Source organism: Schistocerca gregaria, chromosome 2 (assembly GCF_023897955.1).
Source record: "Schistocerca gregaria isolate iqSchGreg1 chromosome 2, iqSchGreg1.2, whole genome shotgun sequence".
Lineage (NCBI taxonomy): Eukaryota > Metazoa > Arthropoda > Insecta > Orthoptera > Acrididae > Schistocerca > Schistocerca gregaria.
The window spans coordinates 39,334,218-39,359,477 of NC_064921.1; the positions used below are offsets into that span (position 1 = coordinate 39,334,218).

Genomic DNA, 25,260 nt, shown 5'->3' on the forward strand with positions numbered 1-25,260 from the left:
AAAAAGACACAGAAAAGGACGATCGAGAGAGAAGCTCCAGAGGATTGGAAAACCTGGAGTGAAGTGAAGAGACTTGCTAGAAATCGTACCAGGTGGAGGCACTTCGGCAGGTCCTCTGGTCCAGAGGGAAGGACAGGAACTGAGTGCTAAGTAAGAACCGAGGTTCTTCGCAAAAAGCCATTGCAGCTGAGTACAATGTTGCTTCGGCAACTATTTATGACATCAAAAGGAAAGATGCTGACTTAAGATAGTATGCAACCCAAATGAAGAGTGATTTGGGAAAATGGAACGTTATGTAAAATAGTGAGAAATCATACAAAAATGCACTAAAGGTAAGTGAATTCTGGGCAGTGGTCTGATAATTAAGTAAAAAGCAGCTATATTTAACAGATAACTTGGTGGCAGTAACTTGTCTGCAGCAAGTGAGGGTTAGCTATCAAACTGGAAAAAAACAACACAGTGTGCAGCAGATGACAGCCACTGGGGAAAGTCACTTAGCTAACGAAAAAGGCACAGAACAGTTTGTAAAGATAATAGGAGAAGAAGATTTAACTGCTGATGCCTAGTACAATGCTGACGAAACTGGCCTCTTTACAAGATGCTTCCTTCAAAAATACTACTTACCAAGGATGAAAACAAAATGTGGATGTACAGAAATATTAGAAATATTCTCTCAGTGGGTCCACCGAAACTGAGAAAAACAGCAAGAAAAAGCTTCTACTGAAAGTTATCCTTGTAATTGACAATGCTTCCAGTCATTACTCTGATGCGATTCTAAAGTCCAATGGCATACAACCAATCTTCCTTCTAGCGAATGTGACAGCCCTGATCCAGCCTGTAGACCACAGAATCTTGGAATCTACTGAATGTCATTACTGATAGGCACTTCTTGTGTCCTTGCTGGGCAAATTTTAAGATGAGGACACATGTGGAGAGAGTGTCAAGACTTCTCACACTGCTGTTGCTGAACCTTCAGGTACCTTCCTAGAGCACATTAAGCAACAACCAGTGACACGTTTCATGGTGATTGTTACTACTGTATATGTACACACACAAGTTTTCTATAAAAACAAATTACATTTCAGACACACACAATAAGCTGGCACTTATGTTAACCAAACACCAATACATGCAAAGAACGGGCAGATTAGTGAGGATGGATGTTAATCGCAACAAAGCATAAAATGTAGTTTAGGCTGCAGATTGCTGGTATTTTATCATTATTGTAGAAATAAAACCGTTGTGAGGCATTTGAAGGCAGTGAAACTATCACAGTGATAATAAACCATACAGTCTAAATAAAATGTGTAATCTACGTATATTGTTCAGTTCATGGACACCAGTTAGCTGTAACTTGTATATCTGCACTTAACATAATGTGTAACAAGGGATAATAGAGAAATTGGCACGCTCAATACATTTACAGTAACGTCCTCATGTAGACTGCACCACAAACGAGATGTTTATGTGAAACAGTACTGTCCAATATTGCAATACATGCAGTCCTCTATAAATACCACGCGAGTTACAACACAGAGTGAAGAAAGAACACATAATTGTCATATTAACACAAATGGAGTTTACACACATTTTTGATGATGCAATTAAATGCAGGATAGCAGTCTGGTATAACATCATTATCATCCATAACGACTATGTTAGAGTGACAGTAAGGTGATCTTTATATTAAGAATTTGTATTCTGTATCTGGACTAAAATCTGTAAATCAGGGCACACTGGCGGCAAGTGTTAGGATGCCACTATATGATGCATCCAAAGCAGTTGCTATTATTGTGGACATCAAACAACGGCAGGACATCAAGGACTCTCAGTAGCCTCAATTAAAATTATGAGAGATGAAAGCAATATTGAAGTTTTAACATATAATCACTTGACAGTTATTTCTATTAAGTCTTCCTATTCTCTGTAGCTGCTGAATGAGGTTTAAAACATCTGCATAAGAGAAGCTGTACACTGCTAAGAGCTATTATTTTGTGTCAAATATAAATACAGGTAACGACGACTAGTCAGTTGCAAAAGTTTTCTTCATTTCCATTGACTAGGTTTCGAGGCTTTTCATCCTAGAACAATGTTGACTAATGGAGACAGCTTCATACAGCAGTGTGATCAGTGTTGCGTGTTAATGTCCATCTGGCAGTTTTAATTATCATTGCCTATTAGCTATTAACTGTAAACACTGTGCACCAGCACACTGCATGTGCAACTGTAAAGCATGTACTGGAAGCTGATAGATTTCTTATGGAATAATTTGACTCATTCCACGTCTTCTTCACAAAAGAGTTTATCAAATACAATGAATGAATGAATCCATGCAAATATTGGAGAGACTGCCACCAGGGATGTTTTAAACAGCTGATGTTATACACTTACTAGAAAAAAAAAGGGTATAAGTAAAATAATGAACAGCCTCGATGGAATGCAAATAATTTAGGAGTAAAGGTAACAGTGCAACAAACAATAGAGGCGTTTAGTCTTTGACAGGCATGTGAACAATGAAAACTTGCTTGTTTCTTCGGTCTAGAGTAGATACATTTGGGACAATGGAGCTGTAAAGGCTATCACATTTTCTGTCATGTTTACTTGCCTCTTTATGACTAACCATCTATACTATTATTAGAAAGAGTACTACATATTTTATATGAGTTATCTACGAGAAAGTTTGGCGCTAGGTGGCGGCTGTAGTGATACATGCCATTCCTTGAATGAGAGGTATCAAAGACCTCGGTAGCTGTCCTCATTTGTCATGTATTAAGTTGAAATTTTTAAGATTCAATCTCTCTTCTTATTTATGTTGTGAAATGAATGAGAACGAGAAGCTAATTTTCAGCAGCTCTTTCTGCAGTCTGCAAGGAGGCGAAATTTGAGCCAAGTGCGAGGAAGAACACAGATTTATGACACAGACTAACTGGACCACGATTAATAATACTTAACAGCAACCGAATATTCGATAAACAACATTCATTGTCTATAAAAGGAGTGCTCAGGTGTGTAACGCCACTTTCTTTGGACGCAAAGACGGAAATATAAAAATAGTACCCACAACCCAATACATGCCCCAAACCCAAGATCCAAATTTCATAAAAAGAAAAAGAAAACAAAGACCCACTGTGATACCATCACTTGAATAGTAGCAAGTATACTGAAGAGAAACAATGTAAAAAGAAATAGAAAAGAAATCCGGTTTAAAGTAACTTTGTATTTTTACAAAAGAAAGTAAAACAGAATCCCTTTTGTACGAGATTATAGCAAAAGTAGATCACAAAGTAGTGTACTTATAGATCATGGAGTAGAACAAGTGACCTCTAAGAATACTCCTTGTGAGAACTCTTTGAGGACACCGCAGAATACAGAAGATAAAGTTATACATTGTTAATGTGCTTCTAGCGCTTGCTCGATCGTGTCGTAACTTAATGTGTTGTTTGCGATCTGCTGGAAATCATTATGCTTGAAATAGGTAGATCAACAACTTTGAGTATATCATTATGTAAAGTCAAGATAGTAAAAGAACTGAAATTTGTCTTAAATTGATTATCATCAAAGGAAGACTGAACTTGTCCCAAAGTGATAGACTGTTAGTAATTTAATGAAAGTCCGCCCCCGGTAGCCGAGAAGTGAGCGCGACAGAATGTCAATCCTGAGCACCAGGGTTCGATTCCCGGCTGGGTTGGAGATTTTCTTTGCTCAGGGACTGGGTGTCGTGTTATCATCATCATCATCATCATCATCATCATCATCATCTCATCCCCACCACCACGCAAGTTGCCGAAGTGGTGTCAAATCGAAAGACTTGCACCCAGTGAAAGGTCTACCCGACGGCAGGCCCTCGTCACACGACATTTAATTATTTAATGAAAAAGGAAGTGAATATTCATATTGAATTGTGAGAAAATACTTAGATTTTGTTGAAGCAACTGGTGAAATCTGGATCTTATTGCAAACTCTTGGACTGAAATTTATGTAACAAATTCCACCCAGCTTAGGGAGAGGTTACTTCTTTAAGACAATGATAGGATTAAGCCATCATAATGTGAAGTTACTGTGTTTGACCTTTATTTTAATAACAACATATATTTGTTGCCGCTCTAAAAAAAGTTATTGTACCGATTCATACTATTTAGCTTATTTACAGTGAAAACTTTAGTGGAGAAACTATTGCTGTATATAGACTGTAACCATGATTAGTGGAATAATAGCAGTTTGTATGCATCTACGTGTAGCTGTGCTTGTACCTGTCGGGAAGCACATGACTATTTGAACTGGCTTGTACAATTAATATGCACTTGGCGTCACTATAGTGCAGCAAGACAGATTTCTTTTGCAATGCACCTCATCAGACAGTATATAGACATTCTATCTCCAGCTGGTTGGAGCCCGAACTTTGTCAATGAACATTTTCAATAGAAGGAGTGGTTACTGGTGGCCTCTCATATAGGTGTTTGGTGCATGAGATAAACTATAACAAACCACCACACACCCCAAGCCAACCAGGAACACTTTAGTGCTAACCACAAGCTAATGTGGAAACAATGTTCTCAGCCATTTTTAGATGTTTTCAGAATACTTCAACAGGGGCTGTAACAGTAGGTAAAAAAAGCCAAAACAAGAGCTCAGCACTCCACACAAACAATGATTGGCCGGGGGAGGGGGGAAGGGGAGGGGGTTGGGGAATGGTGAGGAGTCGAAGCAACAGGTGATAGTTATCCTGGTGTGTGTGTGTGTGTGTGTGTGTGTGTGTGTTTCATCAACTGGAAAGGTTATGGGCAATGTCTTCTGGGAAACAGAAGGGGATTTACCTTGTCAATTGCCTTGCAAAGAGTAAAACAGTAACTGGTTAATACTGTGCACTTTTTGTTGACCTGCTCATACAGTGCAAGCATGCAGTGTGCTAGCATCTGAGACAGAAAGAGAAGCAGAAGCAAAGGCAGATTGAATTTGTATTGCAGACTAACGACAGTCAAGTCTGTTATACTGGCCAGCTTGTGGTATTTAGCTGGGCTTTCTACACACATTTAGACAAATGCTAGACCCATCTCCAATTTCCACCTCAAATAATATGAAACACAAACAGTTAAAATAGGATAACTCGCAGAAAAAAGTTTATATAACTTCCTTCCCTGAACTTGACCAGTGACTGCAGCAACTGAAATAGCATGCAGCCACAAATAAAGATAAAATAAACCTCCAAACTGTGAAAAACACTGTGCAACATGATATAAGCTAGGAAAGGTTTGGTGGTTGGATTGGAGAAGGGACCAAACTATGCAATCATCAGTCCCTCCGACCACGGAATAACTGAAACCCATAAAACCTCACACTACAAGAGGTAACGATAATAGCCATAAAATTACAAACTAGGGACAGAGAAGGAAGGAAGAAGGTGGAAGAAAAGGGGAGGGAAAGAAAGTGACTAATGACAGAGGCATGAAGGAAGAAGCACAGGTAGACAAGATACACACTCAAGATAAAACAGACCCCGTAAGGAAAGGAGTGGAAAGGCAGGGGGCGGGGGTGAATCACCGAGCCCAGTCGAAGCCAGTCCAATCGGGATGAAGAGCGGAGCAAGACGGCCTGCCATCCCCTCCACCCACTGATAAGGTTGAAAGTCCCGCACTTAAATAAAGCGATAAAAACCCCCATCATGAAGAAATCATAAAACTACATCAGCCGCTGAGGCACTATCAGCTAACACAAGGGGTAGCAAGTCAGGAAAGCTAAACGTCCATCGCAGGGCAGCAAAGTTGGAACAGTCCAGTAAGAGATGAACCACAGTTAACTGGACAGAGAGGAGGGCAGGGCCTCACAATGGAGGAGATAACCGTGAGTCAGCCAGGTATGGCCGATGTGGAACCAGCAAAGGACGACAGAGACCTTAAGAGAGGTCCGTAAGGAGAACTGCCACATAATTGTAGAATCCTTTATCGCCCTGAGCTTGTTCAGCGAAGAAAGAGTGTGCTATTTTGCATTCCACAGTCTCAAAACCAGATGATGTAATGCGAAGTGTATGCCAATGGCAAGAGATGGCCTGTTAGTAGCCAATTTAACCAACTGATCGGCAAGTTCATTTCTAGGGATCCCAACATGGGATGGGGTCCAAATGAAAACCACTGAGCATCCATGTAGAGCAAGGAGAGAAATGGAGTCTGGATAGCTATGACCAATGGGTGGCGAGGGAAGCACTGGCTGATAGCTTGCAAACTGCTCAAGGAGTCACTACAGATAGTGAAAGACAGTTCTGAGCAGAAGCAGACATGGTCCAGTGCGCACAAGATGGCAACCAATTCTGAAGTAAAAACACTACAGCCATCCGGCAAGGAACGGAGTTTCGTCTGTCTTGCATAGGTGTAAGCATAACCAATGTGACCAGCAACCATGGAGCCATCAGTATAAATCACTTCTGAACCCTGGAATGAACTGAGGAGACAGCAGAATTGGCGGTAAAGAGTCTTCGGAGGGACAGAATCCTTTGAATTGATGGAGAGATCAAGATAGAGCAGTGGCTGAGAAACGCACCACAGAGGGGTACATGTGTGATGGGAGGAAAGAGGCAGTAAAGGGAAGTGCTGCAGCTCAGAAAAGAGCGACTGAATGCGGACAGCCACGGTAAGCCCATATCGTGGCCGTCACCGCTGAACGTTGATATCAATGTCTGGGTAAAGGAGACCATAATTAGGGTGCTTTGGGGTGCAGCGAATGCTGAGCGTGTAAGATATCAGCTATTGTTGGCACAAAACGCACAGCGGTGGAATCCCCGCCTCTGCAAGAAGGCTAATCACGGGGCTAGTTCGGAAGACACCAGTCACAAGTCGTACCCCACAATGGTGGATGGGGTCTAGTCTAGTCTAAACCAGACTGGACCAGCACTTCGTACAATCAAAGTAAAATAGAGCGGCCTGCACCCCAGGTGGTACTGCACAGTAATCTAAGAACATTGAGATGTAACCAGCATGTCCTCTTCAGCTGGCGAAGATAAGGGAGCCATGTCAACCGGGCATCGAAGACCACACCAAAGAAGCGATAGATGTCCGCCACCTCGAGGCATTGGCCATCGAGCAACAGGTCCGAACGGGGATGGACTGTACGGCAGCAAAAGAAATGCATGATACGCGACTTGACCACCGAAAACCATGGGAGAGCCCAACATTGCACCCAGTAGATTGCCCCCTGTAGATGGCGTTCTGCAGCACCCGTGACAGAGGAAGTGACATAGATACAAAAATCGTCAGCATACAAAGAGTGGGGGCCTGTCGGCCCAGCAGTTACCACCAGTCCATTAACGGTTACGAGGAAGAGAGGGGTGCTCAGCACGGAACCCTGTGGAACCCTATTTTCTTGCCAATGGGAAGTGGTGTAGGAGAACTAACTTGGACCTGGAAAGAGTGACAAGAAAGAAATTTACGGATAAAAACGGGCAGAGTGCCACGAAGGCCCCATTCGTGAAGGGTGGTGAGGATGTGGTGGCGCCAGGTGGTGTAAGGTCAAAGAAGACTGCAATGAGGTGTTGCTGATGGACAAAAGCTGACTGGATAGCACACTCCAGGTGGACCAAGTTATCCACCATAGAGTGGCCACAGTGAAAACCACCTCAAGTCGTTGACAAAAGGTTACAGGATTCAAGGATCCAAAAGAGCTACAGGCTCACCAGGCATTCAAGGAGCTTGCAGAGGGTGTTGGTAAGGCTAATTGGACGGTAGCTGTCCAACTGAAGAGGTGGCTTCCCCAGCTTCAACACTGGAATAACAATGCTTTCCTGCCACTGGGTAGGACAGATGAAAAGGGTCAGTACACAACGGTGGCCAACCACCGATAAGTGTTGGAGCATTTGGTTATGTACTGATCCGGTCCAGGAGCCGTGTCGGGACAAAGGGCAACGGCACTGGTGTATTCCCACTCACCAAAAGAGGAATTACAAGGTTCCAAGCAGTGATAGGCAGTAGTTCTGAGCCCTCTTTCAGGAAGAGGAACATGGGTGGATACAGAGTCAATGCAGAGGCTTGGACAAAGTGTTGAGCGAAATGCTCTGCGACTATATGTCTGGCTGGGTAAGGACAACACCATGCACAGTAATTCTTGCAACGCTGGTGGTAGGAAGATGGCAAAAATTCACCGGAGTTTCACCCAGACTTGTGAAGAGGGGGTGTGCGGTCCTATGGCAGCCACATATTGTTCCCAGCAAATCCGTTACTGAAATTTGATTACGTAACGGGCCCGGGCGCGGAACTGTTTAAAGATCAGAAGGAGAGCAGTAGAAGGGTGCCATTTGAGGTGTTTAAGAGCACGGCGGAGGTCTTTTTTGGCCGCAGCAATTTCCAGAGTCCACCTAGGGACTACCTTCCGACGGGGGGAGGGAAGGCTGGAATTGCAGATGGAGAGAGGTCAATGGCAGGGAAAGTGCTGTGTGCCACACTAAAGTGTATGGGAGGGGCGGTGTTTAGTAGACAGAGGTCGAGACCTGCCAGAACAGCTTCAACTGTCCTGCCCAGAGCAGTAGTCATGTGGGTACCCCAAAGAGGGCTGTGGGCATTAAAGTCCCCTGGAGAAAGGAAGGGAGAAGGGAGTTGTTGAAGTAGGGTGGCTAGGGCAAGGGATGTGGACGGCCTGTCAGGCAGGAGGTAGAGATTATAGATTGTGGCCAGAGACCCTGAAAGCAATTACTTCCAGAGTGGTATGGAGGGGAACCCATTTACTAACAATGTCCTTGCAGACCAAGATGTAAACACCACCAGAAGCCTGCAAGGGTCAATTTGGTTCCGACAACGCGCGGAACCCACAAATCGTGGGTGAGTAAGAATTGACAAAATGGGTCTCCTGGAGAGCAATGCAAGCAGCAAAGTAGGAGGAAAGAAGGGGTTGCAACTCCGGGAGGTGATGCAAATATCCATTACAATTCCACTGGAGGATTCTCAAGCTGGAGTCCAAATGGGAAGCGAACAGAACGGACCCAGTCACACTGCCACACCGCCATCCGTCACCGATGGTGTAACGTCCATATAGGTGGGGTCAGACTCTGTTGGTTCATTGGCTGGGGGAGGGGAAGGCGGCAACTCACTGGGTACTGGAGGGGCCTTGCCCTTTTCTGCTTCTTCTCTTGTGAAGGAAGAGAAGGGCAGACCACAGGGAGGTCGGGTACAGAATTACACCTGGCAATCTTGGCACCCAACAGCCGCAGATAGGGCGGTCGATGTGGAGAGGGGGAGAGAGAGAGGGAGGGAGGGGGAGAGGGGGAGGGAGGGAGGGAGGGAGAGGGGGAGAGAGAGAGAGAGAGAGAGAGAGAGAGAGAGAGAGAGAGAGAGAGAGAGAGAGAGAGAGAGAGAGAGAGAGAGAGAGAGGTGTGGGGCAAATGGGGCGGGGCTGGGAAGAGGTGGTGATAGGAGGGGGAATGGACATAAGTGAAGCAAAAGTAGAAGTTATAGGCACGGGGTGGAGCCTGTCATACTTTCAACAAACCTCTGTGCAGGTAAGTCTATCTAAGGTCTTGTACTCTTGAATCTGTCATTCTTTCACATACACCAGGCGTGCTGGGGAACATGGAGAATGTTACGCATTACAATTTATGCGCACTGGAGGGGAAGCACATGCACTCCCCTCATGGAGGGGGGACCCACAGTCACCGCAGAGGGGATCGTTGGTGCAGCGGGAGGACGTGTCCAAACCGTAAGCATTTAAGGCGTCTCATTGGTGGTGGAATGTAAGGTTTTACATCACACCGATACATCGTCACCTTGACCTTCTCTGGGAGGGTATCCCCCTCGAAGGCCAGCATAAAGGTGCCTATATTGGTGCGATTGTTTTTAGGGCCTCGCTGCACACGGCACATAAATCAACCTCCTCGCCGCTCAAGGCTGGCACGAAGCTCCTCGTCAGTTTGGAGAAGAAGATCCCGGTGGAAAATGATGCCCTGTACCGAGCTCAAAGATTGGTGGGGTGTGATGGAGACTGGGATGTCACCGAGATGGTCACAAGCACGCAGGGCTTCAGATTGGGCAGCATAATATGTCTTTATGAGCAAAGAACAGACCGCATTTTACTAACGGATTCCACTTCGCCATACTTTTCTTCAATCGTCTCCACGAAAAACAAAGGCTTGAAAGTAGCAAAACTTTCCCCATCGGTCCTGGTTCAAACCAGGTACCAAGGGAAAGGTTTCAACCCAAGCTGGTGAGCTTGATCCTCTTCCCAGGAGGTGACCAGGGAGGGGAAGGCCGAAGGATCAGAAGGAAGAGTGTCATGACTTCTACCACTCATAGAGATGGCCACAGAATAGACAGGATGTTGGAGCTTTTGTCGCTTCATGTACAAGGCATCCGCCCTAGTACCAACCACTCTGACCAGGGGCTTGCCCCGTGGGCACCACCCAGCCACAGCAAGGGCCGTCTGGCATGGCGGCCATTGCCGAGAGTTCTTATGCATACACGAGACGTTAACAGCTCAGGTACTACCAATATGATCTACATCTGCATCTACATCTACATCTAAATCCATACTCCGCAAGCCACCTGACAGTGTGTGGCAGAGGATACCTCGAGTATCTCTATCGGTTCTCCCTTCTATTCCAGTCTCGTATTGTTCGTGGAAAGAAGGATTGTTGGTATGCCTCTGTGTGGCCTCTAATCTCTCTGATTTTATCCTAATGGTCTCTTCGTGAGATATACATAGGAGGGAGCAATATACCGCTTGACTCCTTGGTGAAGGTATGTTCTCGAAACTTCAACAAAAGCCCATACCGAGCTACTGAGCGTCTCTCCTGCAGTGTCTTCCACTGGAGTTTATCTATCATCTCCGTAACGCTTTCATGATTACTAAATGATGCTGTAACGAAGCACGCTGCTCTCCGTCGGATCTTCTCCATCTCTTCTATCGACCCTATCTGGTACGGATCCCACACTGCTGAGCAGTATTCAAGCAGTGGGCGAACAAGTGTACTATAACCTACTTCCTTTGTTTTCAGATCCCTGTGCTGTCAGAAGAGTCTGCCAAGTGGATACTTAATAGTCCCACCACACGAACTGGCTTCCGTTCTAGTGGCCTAGAAGGAAGGGGGCCAGCATGCGAGGGGAAAAGGAATGGGAGGGGGAGAGGAAACTAGGTTGAGAGTTCATCCCCAAATGGTTCACACTAAATGTAAAATGTTGGAAATGGAGGTCAAACCCCAATGGGACCAGAAACACCGAAAAGGAGATGGAAACAGAAAACTAAACAATAGCACATACCAAAACAAAGCTAGGATGATAGCCAGGTCCGTATAATGGAGTCCACCAAGAGGGAAAGGAGGTGGCAGGGAGAAAGAAGCAAGAACAGGGAAGGAGAGGAACAGGGATGATAATGCAGTCTGGAGAAAGGAAGGGGACTGCAATAGCTCAGGGCCCCATGTGTGCTACACACATACCCACAAAAGGGACTGTGGGCCCCCTTGGAGGGGGGGGGGGGGGTAGGAAAGGGACACCATGTAGCTTTTCTCAGCCAATATGGTGAAATGATAAAATATGCAAAATAAACCATTCGTCCTTCACTAGGTCATTACACTGGACCACAAAATTGCCTCTTTACACTGCGTAAAGTTCAATTCAAATTTTCAGAACATCCACAATCTGAATTACATTTTCAACATATTTAGACTCCGCAAAAATTTGCAGAAGGAAGCACTGTTTCAGATTTTAAAATCTGAGTGCCTAGAACCACAAAAATATGATGCTCTTAATTAGAGTGTTAAGGAATTTGGACAGACACGACCTTACCCTTTATCACCACCACACATTTCACATTAACTGTCAAGTAACGCCTGCTTCTAGACTTTCCCATGCATACAACAATCTTAGACAGAGACATTAGTGTTGCTGAAGCACATTTTGTAACATTACTGATCCACCTTCTGTGAGGTCACTGCATTCTCAGAATCTCGAAGAACATCCTTTATTACAGTCGTCGCAATATGTCCCACACTCCAGTCTCTTCCCTGAATGTTTGTTTCCCTGTCTCACCCACTAATTTGCTTTCCTTTGCATCCCTCAGTTATTGAATTGTTTTTTTTTTTTTTTTTTTCATTAAATGCCCACATCATAATGCCGTAAGTTTAAAACCACTTCTAAACTTTTCTTTTCAGACAGATCTGAAGCATACTTTTACAGAATATTATTTAGTTTATTGAAAGCACGCCATGGTCTTCTATTCATTTATTTTCTGGAGATAGAAACATTACAGTTAACATCCCACTGAAGACGAGGTCATTACAATCAAAGCATAGCTCAGTGTTTCCAGAATCTATGCTGGTTGGCATAGAGGAGGTCACATTCTTCAAGATACATCATTATTTTTTAATATGTTCTGTTCAGTTTTTGCCCTCTACAGCTCTCTAGTACCACTGAAGTCATTCCCTGACATCTTAACAGATGCCGTATCATCCTGTCCCTTCCCCTTGTGTTTCCCATGCATTCCTTTCCTCTCAGGTACTGCACAAAACCTCCTCATTCCTTACCTTATCAGTTCAACATCTGTTGGTAGTATCACATCTCAAATGCTTTGATTCTCTTCTGGTTTCCCCACAGTCCATGTTTCACTACCATACAATGCTGTGCTTCAAACGTACAGTCTCAGCAATTTCTTCCTCAAAAGTTTGATACTAGTAGACTTCTCTTGGCCAGTAATGCTGGTTTTGCCAGTGATAGCCTGCTTTTGATGTCCTCTTCACTCTGCCTGTTATTTTGCTGCCGAAGTAGCAGAATTCCTTAACTTCATCTACTTCTTGACCACCAATTCTGTTGTCAAGTTTCTCACTATTCTCATTTCTGCTACTTTTAAATAATTTAATTATTGGTCACTATTTTATTGACAGCAAATTAAATAGTGTGAGGTATTTTGATTTCTTGACAGAGGTCCTGGAGAACTGTAGGAACTTGTGAGGTGATACTGACCCTGCAACTTTTCTTAGAAGATTTGTCAAGGTAGGAAAATCTACATTTAGAGCATAAGTAGATACAGAGAATGATTTTGACAATGTTGACTGGCACAGTCTCTTTGAAATTCTGAAGATAGCAGGAGTAAAATACTGGGAGCAAAAAGCTATTTACAACTTGTACAGAAGCCAGACAATAGGTATACAAGTCAAGGGGAATGGCAATGGTTGAGAAGGAAGTAAATCAGGGTTGTAGGCTATCCCTGATGTTATTCAGTCTGTACAGTGAGCAGTGAGCAAAAATTATGAGTACGAATTAAAGTTCAGGGAGAAGGAATAAAAACTTTTACGTCTGCCAATGGCACTGTTATCCTATCAGAGAACTCAGAGGACTTGGATGAGCAGTTGAACAGGATGGACAGTGTCTTGAGAGAAGGATATAAGATGAACATCAATGAAAGCAAAACAAGGATAATAGAATGTAATCGAATTAAATCAGGTGATGGTGAGGGAATTAGATTAGGAAATGAGACTTAAAGTGGCTGATGAGTTTTGCTATTTGGGCAGCAGAATAATTGATGATGGTTGAAGTAGAGGGGATAAAAAAATGAGGACTGGCAAAGGCAAAAAAGTGTTTCTGAAGAAGAGAAGTTTGTTACCATTCAATATAGACATAAGTAATTGGAAGTCTTTTCTGAAGGTATTTGCCTGGAGTGTCGCCATGTATGGAAGTGAAATGTGGACAACAAACTCTTTCCAAAAGAAAAGAACAGAAACTTTTGAAATGTGGTGTTACATAAGAATGCAAAAAATTCGATGGCTAGAACACATAAAGAGGTGGTGGACAGAATTAGGGAGACAAGAAATCCGTGGCACAATTTGACTAAAAGAAGGCACCAGCTGATAGGACACATTCTGAGATGTCAAGGGATCACCACTTTAGTGTTTGGGGGAGGGGGTTGGGGGGGGGGGGAAGTGTGTGTGTGGGGGGGGGGGGGGGGCTAAAAGTTGTAGAGGGAGACCAAGAGAGAAATACACTAAACAGATTCAGTAGGATGTAGGCTGCAGCAGTTACTGACAGATGAAGAGGATTGCACAGAGTAGCACGGAGAGCTGCACTAAACCAGTCTTCAGACTGAAGACCACGACAATAGAGGTTTTGCAACTGTTACTGAAGACATCCCGCCGGACATACAACAAATCATGTGGTACCAACACAGTGGATGTCCTTTACATTCTATATAGATATACAGAAGTTCTTAACAACAGATTTGAAAATCGTTGGATTGGACTGTCTGGCAGCACAAAATGGCCTGAAAGTTCACTAGACCTAATGTCTCTGGACTTTTACTTGTGGGGCAAATTGAAATAACAAGTTTACAACAGAATTCCAATTCCTGGCAAAGACACAAACATTGTATAATATGAGCTTACTCTGCCATCAGCTCAGGTGGAATTCAACATGCAGTATTGTCCTTGTCTAATTGTTTTACAGCAAGTATAATTGTTAATGGACAAAATTTTGAGCTAACAGTGTGTCCAGGTTTCACTCTATACAACTCCCAAATTTCCTTACAGTGAAGGAGAAATAAACAAACACACAACCAATTGTGTTTGCATTCGACAAAATTTCTGTTTTCATTTGAAGTGTAGACTACAGCATGGATTCTGGACATCACTACTCTTCTAATGGAACACATCTGCAATTGTATAAACTGTGTCACTTAATTTTCATCTCACAATCTCCACAGTCTTTACAAAAAACAGCTTCGTGAAAGGCAGCTGGACCCAGACAATTGGATATTTTGCCTTGTCACAGCTACTTTACAACAGCAAGACTGTGCACTCAAGTTCCGAACTAATTGCACATCACAGCTAGTCTTAGTCTCCTGTACGCATCAGTAAGAGGGAACAAGTCCACGAGTAGGAAGCAACCACAGTATCACAGTTCTCAGGCTCACCGTACTCTCAGAATTACAGTGGGAATGAAGGAAGGTAGTATAGTGCTGACGTAACAGCAGTGCCTCAATTTCAGATTTATTCAGTCCTCACTATCAGGCTTGTACCCACTCCATTTCTCATCTCTGCTGTCAGGTTTTTAAAATAATTCTATAAGCACATCCTTTTCCTCACAATGAGATGAAAAAGATTGTTTATGTGGTTAACATGTAGATAATTCTCCACTGTGTGTGCAATTGTTTGCTAAATGTACAGAGTTGGTGAGAGATGGGTGAGCACAAGATGTCACCAAAGCAAAAGGCAATCAGGCATCTGCACTGGAGGGATCTCTTCTGGTTTAGTGTCACAGTACGACAACACTCTGGAAGGTGGAGAAGGACAGGTGCTGCTCTTAACGACACTCAGAAACAGTCAAAAGAAGCTGAAGAAAAATGACTTATGTCTTCTTTTCTGTTCTGAGATTTGGAGATTATGTTCTGATTAACAGAGAGATCTGTGAGACCCAAGTTTCTCCTGGTGTATACAATCTTCAAACAACTTACGGGTATTTGGTTTTGGTTGGTTGTTTGGGGAGGGAGACCAGACAGCGAAGTCATCGGTCTCATCGGATTAAGGAAGGACGCGGAAGGAAGTCGGCCGCGCTCTTTCAGAAGAACCATCCCGGCATTTTCCTGGAGCAATTTAGGGAAATCACGGAAAACCTAAATCAGGATGGCCGGACGCGAGATTGAACCATCGTCCTCCCGAATGCGAGTCCAGTGTGCTAGCCACTGCGCCACCTCGCTCGGTCTTACGGGTATTCAGCCAGGTAATATTTTCAGTGACCGCTGATATTTTGGCGGGAGTACACCCTTCCATTTTCAAGGCAAACTGCAATGAGCAGGAGATGTACAGGCAAATTTAAAACACACTATTTACCTCTACGGTGAGGAAATGTATTGGTTTTTATGAAAGTTGGATAAACTTCATAGCTGTTGAGTTAGACTGAAATGTGATTTGTCATTTTTATTGAGGTGGTGTGATGAAAATCATGTCCCAACATTTGGCAAGGTTGTGCACCATATTAATTCTCCTGCCGTTAATTACATTAAGCTTGGCTCTTGTTCGTGAAAGGATTTGTTTTACTCATCGACTTTTGGATTCTGTTTCCAAAGAATTGTTTCATTCCCACTTAATGGTTGCTTCAAAATTGTCTGATTTCACTTGGGATTGGCTGGACAGTGCCTAATGGACTCAAGCCGACTGGAAATACAATTCTGTTACTGGAAAAGTTGAACGCTTTCATCGCTCAGAGTCTGATGTTATATCTCGACGTTCTGTGACAAATGACACAGAGAAATCTTTTGACGACACAACCTTATACATGCTTTGGAAGTGTTTAAATTTTGCACCCACACTGAAGGGTTTGGTGGTAGTTGATTTTATTAGTTCAATTGAACAGGCACTGTGCAAACTACCTTCTGACACTGCAGCGGAGGTTAGGAGGGAGGCATGCCGTGTGTTGACTAGGGCTCGTCCACCCAAGAGTGATCTAACAGCAGCAGAGAGGGCTGCTTTAGGCTCTCTCATAGTTGAACCTGATATTGTTATTTTACCTGCAGACAAGGGCAATGCCACTGTTGTTTTAAACAAACAGGATTATGCACAAAAGATGAAACATTTACTATCTGACTCAGTGAATCGCAGAATTGATGCGGACCCCACAAAAAGTGTTGAGAGGAAGACCAACAGCCTCCTGAAGAAAAGTGGTTTGTCGCAGGACACTACCAAGAGTCTTAACACTTATAGTGCTGTTACCCCTAGGTTATATGGCCTTCCGAAGGTACGCAAGGAAGGGATTCCTTTCCACCCTACAGTCCTGTAGTGAGTAATATTGACACTCTGACATAACATGTAGCCAAGCATCTTGCTTCTTTGTTGAGTCCACAAGTTGGTCAGTGAGAACATCATATCAGGAACTCGGCTGATTTTTTTATGTCATTTGGAGGGACTGCGGTTCAATGACTGATATTTTAGTAAGTTTCGATGTGGTCTCTCTCTCTCTCTCTCTCTCTCTCTCTCTCTCTCTCTCTCTCTCTCTCTCTCCACTTGTGTTCCTCTGTCTGATTCGTTGCGGTTAACTGAGGTTAGGTTTGGTGCTGAATTAACTAATCTCTTTCGGCATGTGTTGACATCCTCTTACTTTTTATTCAATAATCAGTATTACGAACAGACAGATGGAGTTGCGATGGGTAGTCCATTGCCTCCTGTGATTGCAAATTTGTTTATGGAAGACATCGAGGAATGTGCATTGGAGTGGGTGCCTTTTAAACCCGCCTGTTTCTTCAGATATGTTGATGATACTTTTGTTGTTTGGCCTCACGGTAGGGAGAATTTGAATGCCTCTGTAGAACATCTGAACTCGACCCACCTGAACATCTGTTTTACGATCGATGTGGAAGAGGATGGTTGCCTCCCCTTTCTTGACTTTTGGTTAGGAGTAAGGATGATGGATCATTGGGACATGCAGTTTACAGGAAACATACTCAAACCGACTGGTATTTACATGTTAATAGTTCTAAAGGTGAAGGGATACTTCATATCTTGGTACACAGGGCATACATCATTTCTGACACTGAGACTTTGCCAACTGAGCTGTCCCATCTTGAAGCTACGTTTCGTCAAAATGGTTATAGTGATAGACTAATTGAACGTGTGTTGTGCTATCGACCAACTGTGCTTTGGGTGATTGATGATAAGTTGGTTGGCTGGTTTAAAAGAGGGGTGAAGGGACCAAACTATGAGGTCATCGGTCCCTTGTTCCTAATAAAACAATGCCACAAGTGTGAGAATAAAACGATCGAGACATATAATACAAAACAGACACACAAACGAAGGAAAGGCAATGAACCCTAAAAGGAACAAAAGAGGACAAGAAAACAATAGAGATGCTAGAAACAGAAGGGAGTAAAACAGGAAAGCTGATTACAGTGGCTGGCCGACCACAAGAATAAAAAGGAGAAGCCAGCCACTCTGCAACACCTTAAAACTTCCACCCTAAAATCACAAGGGTGGAGGACACAGAGGGACAAAGGACATGCTCTGAAACCTACATAGAAGTATAAAACCCACTCTCACGGATGAAACTTAAAACTAAAGCTGCTGCTGAGGCATCGTTGCCCGACACCGAAGGTAGGGAGCTGGGAAAGTTAAAAGTCCGCCAAAGAGTGGCTAAAAGTGGGCAGTCCAGCAAGAGCTGGATGACTGTCATTTGCGAGTCAAAGCGACACAGAGGTGGGTCATAGCGACTGAATAGGTGACCATGCCTTAGCCATGTATGGGGAATGTGGAGCCTGCAGAGGACAACTGATTCCCTGCGATAGGACCACATGGAAGCCTTCCGCACATTCGTCATCTCCTTAATGATACACAGCTTGTTGTGCCTCCTGTTATGCCATTCCGTCTCCCAAACCCTGAAAAACCAGCGGCGTAAGACAGAACGCAGGTCAGCTTTGGAGATGCCCAGCCCATCTCCAAGGAATAGATGGACTCCTGGATGGACGCCAACAAAGGATGGCGAGGGTAGCATTGGTCGATAGCTTGTAGGCTGCTCAATGAGTCAGAAATGACACGCCAGAGCATGAGCAGATGTGCTCAAGAGCACGAGATATGGCCGCCAGCTCTGCAGTAAAAACACTGCAGCCACCTGGTAAGGAGTGCTGCTCAATATGTCTTCAACAAACATACGCAAAGCCTATGTGACCATCAGCCATCGAGCCCCGGAACACGTCAAGAATTGAGAGGAAGTGACAGTGGAAAGCGGCAGGGTTAACGGAGTCCGTAGGGCCACGTGAAAGGTCCAGACGAAGCTGCAGCCGAGGCGTACACGATAAGACTGCAAGCGGAGTGGTAAAGGGAAGGGACTCTAGTTCAGAGAGAAGGGGCTGCACGCGAACCGCAATTGTTATCCCCGATCTGGGCCGCCAGTGCAGGAGATGGACTGCCGCGGGTGCGGAAAGGAGATGGTAATTCGGATGCTCAGGAGAACTACGAATGTGTGCAACATAACTGGCGAGCAGTTGTGCACATCTGATCTGCAATGGAGGGACCCTAGCCTCTACCAGTATGCTGGCCACTGGACTCGTCCTACAAGCTCCTGTCGCTAGTCAAATCCCACAGTGGTGCACAGGGTCGAGTAAATTCAACGCTGACGGTGCTGCTGAACCATAAACCACCCTCCCATAGTCAATTCGGGAGTGGACAAGGGCTCTGTAGAGCTGCAGCAGTGTAGAGTGATCTGCACCCCAATTGGTGTTGCTCAGGCAACGGAGGACATTGAGGTGCTGCCAAAACTGCTGCTTAAGCTGACAAAGATGAGGAAGCCAAGTCAATTGAATGTCGAAAACCAGTCCTAAGAATTGATATTTCTCCACTACAGTGAGTGGAACATCACGAAGGTAAAGTTCTGGGACCGGATGAACGGTACGAAGCCGAAAGAAGAACATGACAAATTACTTTGCGGGTGAAAACTGGAAGCCGTGGGCTAGAGCCCATGACTGCACCTTGTGGCTGGCTCCCTGTAGGCGATTCTCAGCAACACCAGTACTGGAGAAGCAGTACAAAATGCAGAAGTCGTCTGCATACAGAGAAGGTGAGACGGAGTGCCCGACAGCTGCTGCTAGACCATTAATGGCCACTAAAGATAGAGAGACACTCAATATAGAGCCCTGAGGGACTTCGTTCTCCGGGATATGGATGGAACTTTGGAAGGCACCAACTTGGACACGGAAAGTACCACATGACAGGAAGTTTTGGATAAAAATTGGGAGTGGGCCCTGAAGAGCCTATCGTACAATGTGGCAACAATATGATGCTGCCAGGTCGTGTCGTATGCTTTACGTAAGTAAAAAAAAAAGAAGACAGCAACCAAGTGTAGCCATCTGGAAAAGGCTGTTTGGATGGCAGACTCAAGGGACACAAGATTATCAGTGGTAGAGCGACCCTGACAGAAGCCGCCCTGACATGGAGCCAGTAGGCCACATGACTCCAGGACCCAACCCAACCACCGACATGTCATACGTTCCAGCAGCTTACAAAGAATGTTGGTGAGGCTGATGGGCCGATAGTTATCAACATCAAGCTAGTTTTTACCAGGTTTGAGCACCGGAATGATGATGCTCTCCCACCACAGGGACAGAAAGATGCCATTGCACCAGATCCAGTTGAAGACAATGACGATATGTCACTTGCAGTCAGATGAGAGATGATGCTCCAGGTAAGGGTGCCACTTATGCTGCTGTTCAGGCCCGGGAGCTGTGTCGGGGCAATGTGCAAGAGCACTGAGGAGCTCCCAATGGGGTGTTATAGGATTCACTGTGGCATGTAGTGAATGATAGGATGTTCCCTTCTAGATGCTGTTTGAGAGTACGAAAAGCTGGGGGGGCTAATTCTCCGATGCAGAGGCTCGAGCAAAAAACTCAGCCAAGTGCTCGGCAATCGTGTTTGTATCGGTAGATAGCACGCCACACCAGGAACAACTGTTGGGTGTCTGGTACCCGGAAGCATGTCTGACCTTTGCCCAGATTTGGGAAGGTGACGTATGGCATCCAATCGTCAAGACGTATTTCTCCCAACACTCCTGCTTCTGTCGTCTGATAAGTTGGCATATGAAGGCACGGAGCCCTTTAAAGACTATGAGATGCTCCAGGTAAGGGTGCCACTTATGCTGCTGTAGAGCTCACCGGTGTTCCTTTATTGCTTCACCGACTTAGGCGACCACCATGGGACTGCCTTACACCTCGGGCACCCTAAAGAGTGAGGGATCGCATTTACTGCTGCAGAAACGATTGTTGTATTCACCTGCTCAACCATCACATCGATGTTACCGTGTGGAGGAGATTCAACAGTGACAGCAGAGGTCAAAGTTTCCCAGTCCACCTTGTTTAAAGCCGGTCTGGGTAGGCATCCGCAGGCCTGTCGCTGGGGCAATGACAGTAAGATGGGGAAGTGGTCACTACCGCACAGGCCGCCATGTGCTCTCCAGTGCATATACGGGAAAAGTACTGGGCTGCAAATTGGTAAGTCAATAGCCAATTAACTACACTGGGCCACACTGAGATGCGCTCCAGTATTTAAAAGGCACAGGTCGAACTGAGACAGTTCGATATCTCTGCCTTGGCCAATAAGCACAGTGCCACCCCACAAGGGGTTATGGGCGTTAAAATCTCCTAAAAGTAGGAAAGGTTTAGGGAGTTGATCAATCAGTGCAGCTAATACATTCAAGTGTACTGCACCATCTGAAGGAAGATATACATTGCAGACAGTTATTTCCTGTGTCGTACCTATGCTGACAGTCACAGATTCAAGAGGGGCTTTGAAGGGGCACAGTGTGACTACAGACTAAATTTAGGACATAAACGCAAACTCCACCTGACACTCAATTATAGTCGCTACGGTTCCTGTAATATCCCTTACAGCGGCGGAGGGTAGGGGTCCATACTCCCGGGAAACAGGTTTCCTGGAGGGCAATGCAGATAGCAGGTGTAAAGCTCAACAGTTGCCATAGCTCAGCCAGGCGGTGGAAAAAACCGCCACAATTCCACTGGAGGGTGACATCATCGTGAGGGACTGGGACGGCATGGAACATTCAATGAGGTAGTTAATGTTTCAGAGTCACCTGCTGCCACCGACTTATTGCCTAAGCAGTTTATGTCCACTGTGTCTGAGGGTCTAGCATGATCTAGATCCTCAACCGATGCCAAACTCTCCACCCCATTCTCAGATGCAGAGCTTGTAGGTAGCGGTGGTGTGGGTGCCACCTCCATTTTCTTGGTCTTAGGGGTTTTCTTTTTGGATTTCTCTCGCTGCTACTGGGCTTTCATGGCTGGGAGGACTTCACTGGCTAAGTCTCCGGGACTGAGGATGAGCGTGAAGCCCTAGGGCCAGATGCTTTTTGGCTCTTCAGCCACTGAAAGGTGTCATTTTTCCCACTAGCAAAAACCTGGGAATGGAGTGACGCAAGGGACCCTTTCCTAGCAGGAGAAGCCCAAGAAGACTTACGCTTCCCTGGCTTAGAAGTGGGGACGGACGTCACCGATGCTCGATGGTTTGTGTGTGTGTGTGTGTGTGTGTGTGTGTGTGTGGGGGGGGGGGGGGGGGGGGGTGTTACTCCCAAAGTAGGTGCTGCAGGAGCAACAGGGAGGGAAATGCCCCCCACCATCAAGGGGGCTTGTGTAGTCTTCTGGCTCTGAGAGGTGACTGGGGTCGGAGGTGCTGATAATGCCAGAACTGTTGTACCGGCGGCGTTAGACGATGTCATACGCGCAGGATGCAGGCATTCAAAGTTTCTCTTATCCTCAGTGTAGGTCAGTCAGTCCAGGGTCTTATATTCCATGAATTTCCTTTCTTTCTGGACAATCATGCAGTTTGGTGAGCAAGGTGAATGGTGCTCTCCACAGTTAACACAGATGGGAGGCAGGCCACAGAGAGTATTGGGATGTGATGGACTACCACAATCTCGACAGGTGGGGCTGGAAGTACAGCGGGAAAACATATGGCCGAACTTCCAGCACTTAAAGCACCGCATCGGGGGGAGGGATATAGGTCACAGCACTATCACCTTGACCTTCTCAAGCGATGTGTCACCCTCAAAGGCCAAAATGAAGGCACAGGTGAAAACCCGGTTATCCCTCGAACCCCGATGGATGCACAGGACGAAAGGAACACCTTGCCGCTCTAAATTGGCACGCAGCTCGTCAACAAACTGCAAAAGAAGGTCCCTGTGGAATATAATAATCTAGACCATATTTAAGCTCTTATAGGGTGTGATGGTTACAGAAACATCCCCTAGCTTGTCACAAGCGAGTAATGCCCGTGACTGGGCAGACGATGCTGTTCTGATCAAGACTGACCCAGATCTCATTTTTGGCAAGCCCTCCACCTTCACAAACTTGTCCTTTAAATGCTCAACAAAAAAATGAGCCTTCATTGTCATGAAAGAGTCCCCCATCAGCTCTTGAACATACAAGGTACTGGGGCGAATAAGATCTGCTTCCATCCTTAGCCTGACATTCCTCGCATAGTGTGGCCAGGGAGGGTTATGATTTGGGGGTCATTCTTCTGTGCATTGAATTGAACTCGTGTACACTTAGAGACTACTAGTGTTTCACACCAGCAAAAGATGATGGACTATGCTTCATCGTGTGTCATCCACCCTGATGCCACCCACTCCTAACAGGGGCCATCCCCATGGGCACCACCCAGCCGCAGCAAATACCACCTGGCAAGATGGCCATGCCTGGAGTCCTGATGCCCCGGGGGGATGGGCATCTACCCCTTGGCATACGTGGGGAGTTAAAGGCGCAGGCATCAGCGGAGCGATCCCTATGTGGTCATGGGGCTACAGCCAACAGGGTACATGGCAACACCACCTCAACGGACTGGCTACCGTGCTGAATACCAGGTGTAAAGAAGTAAATGGTCATCGTTGACACAGAAAGTGACACTGCATAGTGCTTGGTGGAAAACGCACCCAGGAAGGTATCCTCACCCAAGAGATGGTGAATGGGTGGGGCTGCAATGCGATGACAAGAAAGTGGCCTAAAGATCTCGATGCACGATGGACCATGCACCTTGTAAGGTGCCCTTCCCCAATTGCCTCGCTCTTCAAGAAAATTTTGAAGAATGGAAGTCAAACCCTACAGGGGACCATCACATAAGGCCGAAACATGGGAGACTCCTTTTAGTTGCCCCTCACGACTGGCAGGAATACCTCGGCCCTATTCTAATCCCTTGACCCACAGGGGGGGTGGGGATTGATGATAATTCTGAGTCGACACCTAAGTCTACTGTGTTTTTGCCTTACGTGGGAAGCACTCAACAAGATCGGTTGTATTTTACGGAAATACAATGTGAAATGTGTTTTCCGACCTCCATCTAAAATTAAAGTGCTTTAGGGGCCTGCTAAGGATGATCTTGGTTTTCATAAGGCGGGTGTATATCGCATTCCTTGTAGCTGTGGCATGGCATATATTGGTCAAACTATCAGGACCATGGAGGACTGATGTACTGAGCATAAATAGCACACTATTATGGCATCCAAGTAGATCTGCTATTGCCAAACATTGCTTAGATACTTGTCACCTCATGCTTTATAACAACACCGAGATATTGGCATGCACATCCAGCTACTGGGACAGTGTTATTAAGGAGGCAGTTGAGATTAAATTAGCAAGCAACCTTGTAAACAGGAATGGAAGTTTTTGTTCAAACTCTGTTTGGAATCCTGCTCTCCCCAAGCCAAAAAATAGGGATAGAGTCAATGTTACCTCACCTGCTAATTCGTAGTCTCAGTATCGATATCTCTGACTTTGGTCATCTTTGGTGGCACTAGTGTTCAGTGTGTGTTATCTTTCGTGCATCAGTCTCAGAGCGGAGGTTTAAATTTGCCTGTACATCGCCTGTCCGTTGCAGTTTGCTTGAAAATGGCGGGGTGTACTCCCGCTGAAATATTGGTGGTCGCTGAAAATATTACCTGGCTGAATGCCTGTAAGTTGTTTGAAAATAGAGATATCTGTTCATCCAGTGTTGTAATTGCTACATAAGAGCATCAAAATACAGACGAGTTGTTTATAAAGCAGATATGTCATTTCGTAGCTCAAATCCTCCCGAGCTCTCTTCCAGCCCTCAACCCTCTGCAGACAGAGAAGTCACAAGGCAAGAGTTGATGGCGCTGCATAGCAAGGTCCAGTGCATGAAAACAGTTATGTAAAGACAATTGTACAAGAAAATAGTTAAGATGAAAAATATCATCAATAGCAGCAGAGTGACAGACTGTTTGGAAACTAACACATTTTTCTGGACTCTGTACAGCTTTAGAACGGCCAATTTACATTCCAAAAGACATAGTTATGAGGCTAGGTGCTCCTCATATGGACTTCTTCAACGTCAGACTATTTACTCATGTTGATTATTTTACCTTCTAAATAATAAACAACAAACTGAAGTTACGAGACATGCACTACCAATGAACGTACAATTGAAATCAAGTTAGTTACTTTATATTTTAACTATAATTATTAACCTATAAATGCTGCTACATCAGTTGAGTCTGGGGTTGAGTTTGTTTTTCTGTCAATTTTTTGAAGTGTCAAAGTGAGCATTGAGACAAAGCACAGCACAGGGTATGGAGAATAGTTTTATATTAAGTAAATAGAGTGCAAGTGACAAAAAGGGTCGAAGACTCATTATACTGGTTGTGTCTGAAAGACTGGATGAACAACAATATCTCCTATGTATTTTACAAGGGTCATATCAGTTTATGTCAAATGCTAAATACTCTACTAATTAAAATCAATGTTTAAGAAAAAGATCTATCACAATCAAGTTTTGAAGCTGGAATATTCTAAAATGATACT

General features: G+C 44.9%; 1 protein-coding gene across 3 annotated transcripts in view; it reads right to left on the reverse strand.

Moving 5' to 3' along the window:
• Positions 1-25,260, reverse strand: part of LOC126336279 (uncharacterized) — a 183,931-nt gene that overhangs the window by 150,658 nt on the left and 8,013 nt on the right. The window lies entirely within an intron of this gene.